Source organism: Panthera uncia, chromosome F2, assembly GCF_023721935.1.
Source record: "Panthera uncia isolate 11264 chromosome F2, Puncia_PCG_1.0, whole genome shotgun sequence".
Classification (NCBI taxonomy): domain Eukaryota; kingdom Metazoa; phylum Chordata; class Mammalia; order Carnivora; family Felidae; genus Panthera; species Panthera uncia.
In genome coordinates, this window is record NC_064812.1 from 29,055,200 (window position 1) to 29,067,887 (window position 12,688).

Genomic DNA, 12,688 nt, shown 5'->3' on the forward strand with positions numbered 1-12,688 from the left:
ACACACACACACACACACACACACGCCGGCCAGCCAGTCCTCACTGATTCAGAGTCTTCTCCCCTTGAAGGATTTCCTTTTAAACATGCTGATGACAGGGTCTTCCGTCTCTCTGGAAGGCTGAAATCACAAGCAAGGGTTCCAGAGGCAGCTGGGACTGTAGTCTCTTCTAGTCTAAGTGCCACAGGAATTCCAGTACCTGAGAAGCCCTGAAATATGTTCACACTCCCTGTGTGTGATGGGACTTCCGGGAGAGCAAATCCTTCTCCGTCCAGACACAGCCCTTGAAGCTTGAAATATCTGTCTGAACTGAAACCAACTTCTTTCTCCACTATGGAAACCCTTAAACTATTTCTCCAGTGAACCAGTGAAATTGGCTCCCTCCTCTCATATTACATGAATGGAAAATGAGTTAAAATTGATTTTAAGCCATGGCAGCTGTGATCTTCTGAGGCTTATAAAAATCAGTTTTTAAAAAATTCTTTGAGCTAAAAATATTGATTTACACCTACATATGATCTGTTAAGTTTGTTTTTCAACTCTGGCTCTGCATAACTTCTTAGAATCTCTCTAACTGCTCTGGGTGCCTTTTCCCTATTCATCCACTTCTGGTATGCCAACCACACATACTACTACCCAGCAACGTTTTGTGTTCATTTATTTCCAGGTGGAAAACGCATCCTGTGGAAATCTAGGCCAGGGCAACTCTGGTACCACACCTCTGAAACGAAACTTCATGGTTCCATCTCTTTCTTTCTTTCTTTCTTTTTTTCTTTCTTTCTTTTTTTTTTTAGAAAACTGTACTTCCACTTGATTTTTATTTCTCTAAAATCCTTATGGTTTTTTTTATAGAGGCTCAGAAAACATGTCTCCCTTCCACAGGCACCAACCTAATACACCAAACGTTAATGTTGGTCCACTCTTATTTATTAACTGACAACGAAAAACAACCCTTAACCAAATTCCCTGTATGGTAAATGGTTTGATTCTCTGTTTTAAGATGTTTAGATGTTCTTCTTTCTAGATATCAATGGAAGTGTAGATTTTGAGTATACAGAACCATGGGGTGATCAAAGCCATGTTCAATGCTAGGTACCAATAAGATGCAGGGGAACTTCTGGATCATATTGAGTAATTTCACTCTCTGAACCACCGAGTGCTCCTTGACTATCTCCTTCTCTTTTCAAATCATCATATTACAAATTAATAACCCATGACCCAGATTCAGCTTTGAGGCATTTATTGTTTGGCTCATACAATGTAGGCTCAAGTGTGATTTAAAATAATTAAATTATTGTCTACTTTTCAAAATTGGGAGATTGTGTACTAAATCTGAATTTCCGCCTCTCATAAAAATTAGAAAGATCTGGCAAATGTGGGCCCACATTCCTGAATAGAAATAACCACATGGAGTTGAGTAGTGGTTGTGGGTGGTAATTTGTGGGGGTCCTTGATACAGGATGTGCCCTCTTCTATTATCCTTACTCCATACTTGCTCCCTATTGTCTGTCACACAGTCCGGCTTCACTTAGTAATCACACACACCTGGCCTCTGTAACCATCTGCGTCTTGGTTCCTTATCATAAGCAAGTTCCTTAGAGTATGAGCCAAATACACGTTCCTTCACCATGAGTAGGATTTCTGCTGGCATTATAGTTTCTTCCTCCAACTTGTTTAGCAGACTGGACAGGAGATGCCCTCCATGCCTCTCTTTCTGGACTAGAGGACAGAGATTACTCTGAGCACCCCTTTTCTTGCTTAGCCATTTACATTCTGGAATAAAAAATGCTTTCTAAGGAGAAGGCATTGCCTCCCTACTCTGCCCCAATGTCACCATCTCCAACCCAAAATACCTTTTGAAAAGTCATAGTTCATATGGCACATCTTTCCCCACCCCACCCCCCACCCCGGATTTTAGTTGGCTTTCAGGGCTCCTGAGAAGACCTTACTTCAAGTCTTACTTTTGGGTCATAAAATGAGGGCAGAGCCCATCTATAATGCTATCTGCTCTGGCAAATCCACCTTGACTCCAAATCTTAGCACATTCTTCAGCGTTTCTGCAGGATGTTGTCAATCTGAGTCTATTCATTTTTTAGCTCATAATTGTCATGCTCCTACTATGTACCAGGCACCCAGTGTGTAAAATTTTGTTTTTATCTTCAAATAGGTCATGGTCTGGTGGGAGAGAAGCAGACTTATAAACAGTTACAGGGATTTAGGCACTAAAAGCTTATGTTGAGAAGGTTCAGAAGTGCAGGCAAAGGCATCCATGGTGGGGGGGCGGGGGGACAGTGCAATGAGCTAAGGGACCCAGGAGGGCTTCAGAGGCAAGGTAACATTGGAAAACATTCCTGAAGAGAAGTACAGGTGCTTTTTGACAGGTGAAAGGAGGCAATAGGATAGATAAGGTCCAGCTGTGTAAAGTGGCAAGGATGGGGGGCGTGCAATTATATGATCTTGCTCTGGCCATGAGGAGGTGGCACTGGTGATGAGACAGCCAGTGATGGTAACCAGGCAGGTTTTCTCGTGAGGAGCCCTCCCTTCTGCTCTGACTCAGACCATCTTCCCCCTGCCCTGCCCCGTACCTTGCTGTTCTTTCAACTCTGGAGGGTCCAAACTCTGACCTCACCGTCCTGTGAAGTTGTGGTTCTGTCTGTTTTCAATCAACTTCATGCTCTGTACAAAATTATATTTTCAAAGTAACTGAGATTCCATAAGCTAGGCTTTTTATTTGCAAAGCTCAATCAGATGATATCAAATAAATGTTTCCTATGTGTAAAGAACTGCACAAAATCGGGTTCAGTTAAAATAAATCTTAGGGGCACCTGGGTGGCTCAGTCGGTTAAGCATCCAACTTCGGCTCAGGTCATGATCTCACAGCTCGTGAGTTCAAGCCCCGTATCGTGCTCTGTGCTGACAGTTCAGAGCCTGGAGCCTGCTTCGGATTCGATGTCTCCCTCTCTCTCTGCCCCTCCCCTGCTGATGATCTGTCTTTCTGTCTCTCTCAAAAATAAATAAAAACATTAAAAAATAAAATAAAATAAACCTTACATTTGAGTTCATTTTTTTTTCTCACAGTAGTATCTTAAATTGTAAACCAACTGCAGATTTTATATTTTGTAAGTACTTCAGACTAGAGAGAAGTTTGAAAACAGTCCAGTGGCATCTGTTTTGAAAAAAAGGCTGATAAGTCCCAGCTAAGCCATGTAGATGGCAAACCCACACACTGCATGCATTTCTCATGCCCATTTCAGTCCCAGACTATTTTCTCTGACCTTATGCCCATAGTTAATGCCTTCTCGCCCACATGCCAGCCAGCCAGCAACAATAAAAAACATCAGACTTCACAGGTTCCTTTGTAAGAATGTCCTTGGACTCCTAGTCAGGGCTTTCTTTTTGGTCTGGACTCAGACTTGCCCCTTGAGCTTCAGGAAAGATTTAGCACTTCTGCTTCCCACTCCTGGCACTTCTAATCACATGGCTTGCTCTCAGAATCTGGCTTTCCTTTTCGTGGGTACCCCAGGAAACCATCTGCTTGGTGAGTGTCTGTTCCTGAGACACATTGGCTAACATGATATTACATTTGCTGGGCCTGCCTACCTCTGCACAGGAAGAATTAGGGCAAGCCCCACCCTCATCTCTGGAGGTGATCTTAGCCATCTTGGGAGTAGGTGGCTGTCTACTGGTTGTCATGAATCCAATTAATAGATAGATGACTATTTATACAATTAGCAGTTCTCTAACTTTAGGATGCATCTGAGTCTCCTGGAGAGCTTATTAAATCTAGATTCCTGGTTCCATCCCCAAATTACTGTTTAAGTAGCTCAAGGATGGGACCTGAGCATTCCTTATAAACTTCCAGGCAATGCTGCTGCTGCTGCTCTGTGGACCACATTCTGAGCAACACTGTACTATATGACCTAGCTCAATGGTTCTGATGTGAGAGGTGGGGAGCGATGATGAATCAGAGTCACCTAGAAAGAGTTTTAAAAATGTGCATATTGGGGTGCCTCAGTGGCTCAGTTGGTTAAGCATTCAACTCTTTTTAAAAATATTTTTTTAGCATTTTATTTATTTTTGAGAGACAGAGAGAGAGAGACAGAGACAGAGACAGAGACAGAGCATGAGTGAGGGAGGGGCAGAGCGAGAGGGAGATAGAGAATCAGAAGTAAGCTCCAGGCTCTGAGGTGTCAACACAGAGCCTGATGCAGGGCTCAAACCCATGAACCATGAGATCATGACCTGAGCCGAAGTGAGATGCTTAACTGACTGAGCCACTCAGGTGCCCTGAAGTGTCCAACACTTGATTTCAGCAGAGGTCATGATATCATGGTTTGTGAGGTCGGGTTCTGCACTGTCAGCTGCTTGGATTCTCTCTCTTCCTCTCTCTCTCCCTCCCTCTCTCCTTGCCCCTCTGCCACTCGTGCTCTCTCTCTCTCTCTCTTAAAACAAATAAGTACACATTTAAAAAATCTAACTGAAATATTAATAAAAATAAAAAGGAGGACTAGCTTAGTCCTCCTACATATTTTGGATACAGGTGTATTTCCTAGAATCAGACTAAGACTTGAGAAAGAGATTGGGACCCTGGACAAAAGCAGTTGACTTGTTCTTCATATATGTACCATTGACCTAGTGGAAAGTGCTACATCATCTCTGACCCAGGGACCAGTTTTCTGTAGAGAGCACAATTTCCCACCTGCTCACTACGGTCAACTGGCACTAGGGTCAGAGACGATGTAGAGCATCCGACTAGGTCAGTGGTTTGTAGGGCCCAGACCAGGATAAGGAGACAGCAAAATTTCAGGGGACACCCTAAACCTCAGCACATAATGTAACCAATATTTCCATGGACTGTTTTCTAAGTTAGTATAAATGCAAATAAGCCTATGATGAATAAAATACCAAAATTTTAAATAAAGACATGATCAATATTATGAAAATTTCCCTTTCAACTCAGGCTCCAAGCCTTTACTTAAAATTTTACTTTTTTGCTTATTATGGTTTAAAAAAATAGTACACTAAAGTTACATCCTGATTACTGTTTTCGTGGACCCCCCCCCCTTAAGTTTAGCACCCTCCCTTGCCTCGCCCTATTCTCAGCCTGAGTTTGAGAATCATCTGGAGGGTTTTAAAAAAATGCAGATACTTAGGTCTCACTCCCAGATATTCTTTAATTAGCTAGCAAGTGAAGCCTACGCATGGTTAGGGCAACAGTGGTCTAGAATCACTGAGCTGTACCACCACATGCTGGTCTCTGGGAATGAAGGATTGGTGGTTTTTGGTGGTCCAGGCTGTGGGAGGATGAAATAAACTGCATGCAAAGCATGTGCAATGATTCAGAAAGGTGACAGCATCAGAACAATTTGGCAACAGAACAGTAGCACAGGACTCAGGTTCCTGAGAGAAGCTGTAGAGCTATGCAGATTTCTAGGTTTAGACGTGCTGAACATGGTATACCGTCTATCAACTTAAGGTTCAGACACAACACCAAGGTAAAGACTTGGTCATTGGAACTGAGATAGAAGGTCTGGGTTCTGGAAGTAGAAAACAAAGTCAAAACAGAATTCGATGCTGAATCACCTAAATGCTGACCTAAGGATCCTCCAGTTTCCTCTGTGCAGGTATAGGCTTCAGCCTAGAGCCTGGAGTAAGAGAAGGCATTTGGCAAACCGCAGACAAATGTCAAAATCCATTTTTGCTGAAATGCAAATATTAGCTGGGGAAAATTGTTGGCTGTTGATCAACAAAAGAAAATACTTTATGTAATGGGGTTATGAAGTTGTGTTTGTGCTATTGGAAAAGACATGGTATCTTTTTACCCTAAATTGTAAAGTAAGATGTACAGTGAATGTGTCTTTTGGGCACAAGCTGCCCTTCCTTTCTGTTTCTCTATAACATATACTTTTATATTACCTAATGTCCCAGTTTGTGGAAAAAAAATGGATCTTAGATTTGAAAACAAAACACGGTGGGGGCACCTGGGTAGTTCTGTTCGTTAAGTGTTCGACTTCGGCTCAGGTCATGATCTCGTGGTTCGTGGGTTCAAGTCCCGCATTGAGCTCTCTGCTGTCAGCAAGGAGTCAGCTTTGGATCCTCTGTCCTCCTCTCTCTCTGTCCCTACCCCACTTGTGCTCTCTCTCAAAAATAAATAAACATTAAAAAAAAAAGCACAGTAGAACTCAACTGAAAAAAACCTAAAAGTGAAAAGTATAAACACAAACACACAGCTCCTGCTTCTTTGTAGTCTGTAGCATTTGTAATCTGGTCAGGTGAAGCATGTTTAGGAAGAGTTAACACCATTTAGAAGTTTCCCTGAAGTGTTACTTGGAAGCATGACCCAAGTGGGAGATTTAAGAGTAAGAATTTTAATCACAACATCCTACTTCTGAGCTTGTGTTTAATCTTGATTCACTGCATGCTTTATGGTACACTAAATCTATTTTTAAATATTTATATAATTCAAAAATGTACTGAAATTAAGTTATTATAAAATTCCATCTTGTAGCTGATCATATTTTATTCTGTATTCTGGCTGCTAGGGATCTCAAGTCCAAACGTATGTCCTTACATGAATAGTTGTATAAGGCCTTCCCAATAAAATTTGTTTTTGCCTACTAAATCTATCGATTTAGTACTCGACCTTTGGTTCCTCCTCTGTTCTGATTTCTTTATTACGTCATACACACAAATGCAGACACAAAACACTGCTTCCCAGATGTGTATATGTAATTTTTAAAAATCAATTTTATTGAGATAGTTTACATAAAATAAAAATAATTCACTTTAAGTGTAGAGTTTTATGAATTTTGACAAATACCACCACAATTAAGATATAGAAAACTTCCATCATTCTAAAATGTTCCCTATGTTTCTTCCCAGTCAATTCTATATCCCTTAAACAATTCTGTGTTCAGGTAAATGCTGTTCAGCTTTCTATGTCAAGATTATATTTATCTTTTGAAGAGTTTCGTGTAAGTGAAATTATACGATGCACACCCTTTGGTGTCTGGCTTCTTTAAATCAGCATAATGTTTTTCATAAATATCCACTTGTTGCATAAGTCAGTAGTTTGTTCTCTTTTTTTAAAGTTTATTTATTCTGAAATATATAGAAAGAGAGCATGGGAAGGGCAGAGAGAGGGGGCAAGAGAGAATCCCAAGCAGTCTCTGCACTGTCAGCACAGAGTCTGATGCAGGGCTTGAGCTCACAAACCATGAGATCGTGACCTGAGCTGAAATCAAGAATCAGACGCTTAACTAACTGAGCCACCGAGGTGCCCTGTTTTCCTTTATTGATGCATAAATCTCATTGTATGGATATATGGAGATATCATATTTTGTTTATACATTCACCTATTGGTGGACATTTTGATTACTTTTAGGTTTTGGTCATTATGAATAAAACTTTTATTAATATCTATGCAAATACAATGTTTGTGGAAATATTTTGTCATTTTCCTTGGATAAGAATTACTAAATTCCCAAAGAGTGAAATTATTGGGACATAAATTTGGCATATATTTATATTTTTTAAGAAACTGCCAAAATGTTTTCCAAAACGATTGTACCATTTTCATACAAATCTACATATTTTGTTTTCATAAAAATATTTATAATGGCTAGAGGTAAAAACTTCAAAGCAGAAAGTAACCATGTAAGTTAAGGGTGAACGCTGTTTTGTGCATTTGTGTGCCTGCCAGCATGCAGCAGAGAGAATGTACAAAGTACACAGAAAAGGAAGTTTGTGCACAACACAAATTGGTGTATAAATGAGTAAATTAATGTTCTCAAATTATTGACTTAAAATATAATTACTAGAATAGATGTAATGAGTAAATGATGTAATACATATCGAACACTCAGTCCAGCACTTGGCACATAATAGAAGTGTAGTGTATTTACTCCTCTGTAAATACAATGTGTTTGTCAAATATAAAACTGATATTATTAAACCTGATAAAACACCATCTAGAAATTTTCAAATATCTAAGTCATAAAGTGTGTCTTGCTGTATGCAATGGAGTTTTTAGAGGTTTGGGTAGGTTATATCTCTATGGAGATCCTAGTGGTATATAACTTTTATTCTTTAAAACTCAGTTAATGTAAAATATAACATTGCATGTTTTTATGCCTCAGTAATTTTATTAACTAATTAACAAAAATGCAAGCATTTGTTCATTCATCATAATTATGTTCATAGCAAGTTAGGGAATTTGTGGAATTGAAATTCTTACTGATGCCTTTGAAATTATGATTGTGATATAGAAAACTCTGAAAAATTATGGCCAACTAATCTTTGACAAAGCAGGAAAGAATATCCAATGGAGAAAAGACAGTCTCTTTAGCAAATGGTGCTGGGAGAACTGGACAGCAACATGCAGAAGAATGAAACCAGATCACTTTCTTACGCCATTCGCAAAAATAAACTCAAAATGGATAAAGGACCTGAATGAGAGACAGGAAACCATCAAAACCCTTGAGGAGAAAGCAGGAAAAGACCTCTCTGACCTCAGCCGTAGCAATCTTACTCAACACATCCCCAAAGGCAAGGGAATTAAAAGCAAAAATGAATTACTGGGACCTTATGAAGATTAAAAGCTTCTGCACAGCAAAGGAAACAACCAACAAAACTAAAAGGCAACCAACGGAATGGGAAAAGATATTTGCAAATGACATATCAGACAAAGGGCTAGTATCCAAAATCTATAAAGAGCTCACCAAACTCCACACCCGAAAGACAAATAACCCAGTGAAGAAATGGGCAGAAAACATGAATAGACACTTCTCTAAAGAAGACATCTGGATGGCCAACAGGCACATGAAAAGATGCTCAACGTCACTCCTCATCAGGGAAATACAAATCAAAACCACACTCAGATATCACCTCACGCCAGTCAGAGTGGCCAAAATGAACAAATCAGGAGACTATAGATGCTGGAGAGGATGTGGAGAAACAGGAACCCTCTTGCACTGTTGGTGGGAATGCAAACTGGCGCAGCCACTCTGGAAAACAGTGTGGAGGTTCCTCGAAAAATTAAAAATAGATCTACCTATGACCTAGCAATAGCACTGCTAGGAATTTACCCAAGGGATACAGGAGTACTGATGCATAAGGGCACTTGTACCCCAATGTTTATAGCAGCACTTTCAACAATAGCCAAATTATGGAAAGAGCCTAAATGTCCATCAACTGATGAATGGATAAAGAAATTGTGGTTTATATACACAATGGAATACTACTTGGCAATGAGAAAGAGTGAAATATGGCCTTTTGTAGCAACATGGATGGAACTGTAGAGTGTTATGCTAAGTGAAATAAGCCATACAGAGAAAGACAGATACCATATGTTTTCACTCTTATGTAGATCCTGAGACACTTAACAGAAGATCATGGGGGAGGGGAAGGGGGAAAAATTATAGAGAGGGAAGGAGACAAACCATAAGAGACTCTTAAATACTGAGAACAAACTGAGGGTTGATGGCGGGTGGGGGAGAGGGGAAAGTGGATGATGGGCATTGAAGAGGGCACCTGTTGGGATGAGCACTGGCTGTTGTATGGAAACCAATTTGACAATAAAAAAAAAGAAAGAAACTCTGAAAAAGTGATTTGTTTTAGTTGTTAGGAATTGTTGGCTAAAGAGTATCCTAAGACAGAAAGAAGAGTACAGATTATTGAAGTTATATATAATAATAATTATCTAATGATCAGGTTACTTAATTATCAGGTTGTTAGTTGCAGCAGGGTATTTGATGTCACTGATGAGATCATCCTAGCACTGATGTGCAGAAGGGACCAGGTCTCCACAAGGAAATGATTTCTAACAGCCTCACAAGTGGTTCAAAGTCACAGGAAAGTAGGTGGGGTGGAAACTTGGGGGTGAAAGTGATAGGAATGGAGGTTTATTTGAAGGAGTTAAGTAAGATCTGCCAAAAATTAGAAGAACAGCATCTTTGAAAAATCAAAGGCCACCGTAATATTGGAAATGATTAAAAAACAAAACACAAAAAGAGGCATTAATGTGGGATGAATTTTTAGTTTGTGAAATCATTATAGTAATTCTCCTAAGACAAGATGTTTCTGAAGTATTTTATTACATTTTTTTTCTTAAACTTCCCAGTCTGGGGGGAAATCCTTTGCCAAGAAGGACAGCAGGGAAGCAGTGTAGTGGATGGATCAGGAGATGACATTAAAGAACAATTTCTTGGGGGAGAGGTTCATTGGTCTGTCCACCTGTTTTTCCATTCACACTTGTTAAATGCTTACTTAGTGCGTGCCAACTATTTGATGGGCTCTGTGCCAGACACTATAGATAGAAATGTAAATACTAAAAGCACAGAGCTGCTCCCAGCCTGGCGGGAGTGACTTACATAAACCACCAATTATATTCCAGTGTGTTAGCTGCTATAATTGAGGTGTGTACACTTTTTAAAAGATGTACAGTGTTAGGAGAGTCTAATTGCATGTAAAAAGGTTTAGAGTAATTTCAAAGACCAGGGAGAAGGCCAACAGGATGCAGGGCCAGGAGAAAAAAAACCCCAAAAAACAAAAAACAAGCAATAAAAGAGTTGGACAAAAGCCCCTGACCAACAAACTGGGGAACAGAGAAGTTAGGAGGCATAGAAAATTCTCAAAAAGAGAGCAGCAGGTTCCTGGTCTCTCTCTGAGGATTTTCCGCAGTGAATGCTAATCTGTAACACACAGTACCTGACTCCCCCACCCTTGAATGTAGAACCCTACTGCTAGGGCTAAGGCATATGCTAAGTCCAGGGTTCTTGACTCAGACTCACTGGTTTTCAGTCCCAGTTCACTTACTGTCTGTGTGACTTTGGCAAATACTTTAGCTTTTCTGTGTCTCAATACCTTCCATTTTAAAGTAGGGATAACAGTAGTAGCTCTCTCACAGGGTCTTGTGTTCTTTTTAAGGATTACATGAAATAACATGAGTTAAAATTATTAGAACTCTGCCCACACACAGAGTGTACTGAGTAAATTTTAACAGTCAGTATACTTAAAGTAGGAGAAAAAGACTGCTGATTTTTGAGATGTGGGTTTCTGAACTTGTACCCGCTAAGTGGTTATTGGTTTCAAGAAGCGGCAGGGCCAGCTACAGCAGCTAAATGCTATCTATACTGCAGAGAAATGATAGAAAAAAGACAGGATGTGAGTCTATTTAACGATGAAAAGCATGGATAGCATACGTCCTTTAGTGTTGAACAATTTTTTTGAAATAAGTCAGGGAGGCTAGAGTGTCTAGCTAAGCATTATTATTTTCAAATTGCAGTTGAAACCCAGTATTTGATTATGAAATCAATTTGAAGTTTCATTAAAAATTTTAGGTTGCAGATAATATAGTATTATTTCATAAATTTCTCATTCAAATAAGTAATAATATAATGGCTGACACTGACAAAAGAACACTATATATGATAGTAAGAACTTGATGTATACTTAGTTAATTCTCATAACAATCCTAACAGATAGATCTTATTATCAAATTCATTTTGCAGATGAAGAAACCAAGGGGTTAAACAACTTTACAAGGACAGAGATGATGTATTCCAGAACCAGGGTTTAGACCTGGAAGTCTGGCTCTAGAAGCTATGAGGTGTATGATTATAATATAAAATGTACACCTTACTGTGGGTCTGGGTCAAAAGAATTTCAAAGATACTATGATGAAGAAATGCGCAACTCCCATCATGCAGCAGCTCTAGGTAAGTGCACTGTCTTTGCAGAATTTCCACTGGCTTGAAAATCATGTTAATGTTCATGTTACTTCTGAGTTTTAGCCATGTGATTTATTTAAAAAAAAAATTTTTTTTAGTGTTTATTTATTTTTGAGACAGAGAGAGACAGAGCATGAACAGGGGAGGGGCAGAGAGAGAGGGAGGCACAGAATCGGAAGCAGGCTCCAGGCTCTGAGCCATCAGCCCAGAGCCCGACGCGGGGCTCAAACTCACGGACTGTGAGATCGTGACCTGAGCTGAAGTCAGACACTTAACTGACTGAGCCACCCAGGCGCCCCTAGCCATGTGATTTAATCTACTTAAGAATGAAAGAGGAACATAAGAGCATGCAAAAAAGTAAGACATCAAAGTATTCAAGGACATGCTTTCAGAGAGAGAGAAAATGATGAACTACTAGAATGTGCAGGCCATAAAAAAATTCCATTGGTATCATTCATGAAATGTTATTTCAGAAAATAAACATGTATTGTGCATCCCCTATTCCAAGTGTTGTGGGGAGCAAAGATAAATAAAACAGTGTCCCTGGTTCTCAAGAAGTTTACAGTCCAATGTGAGAGACAAACACAAAATCTGAGTTACAATATTACCTGGTAAGTTTGATGATAGAATGTGAAGAAATGCAATGAGCTCTTAAGTTGTACATAAGAGTGGCCACCAACTTGGCCTAGAGGATGATTATTATTTAAAAAAAATTTTTTTTTAACCTTTATTTATTTTTGAGACAGAGAGAGACAGAGCATGAACGGGGGAGGGTCAGAGAGAGGGAGACACAGAATCTGAAACAGGCTCCAGGCTCTGAGCTGTCAGCACAGAGCCTGATGCGGGGCTCGAACTCACGGACCGTGAGATCATGACCTGAGCCGAAGTCGGACACTTAACTGACTGAGCCACCCAGGCGCCCTGAGGATGATTATTTTTTTATATTAAATATAATTTAT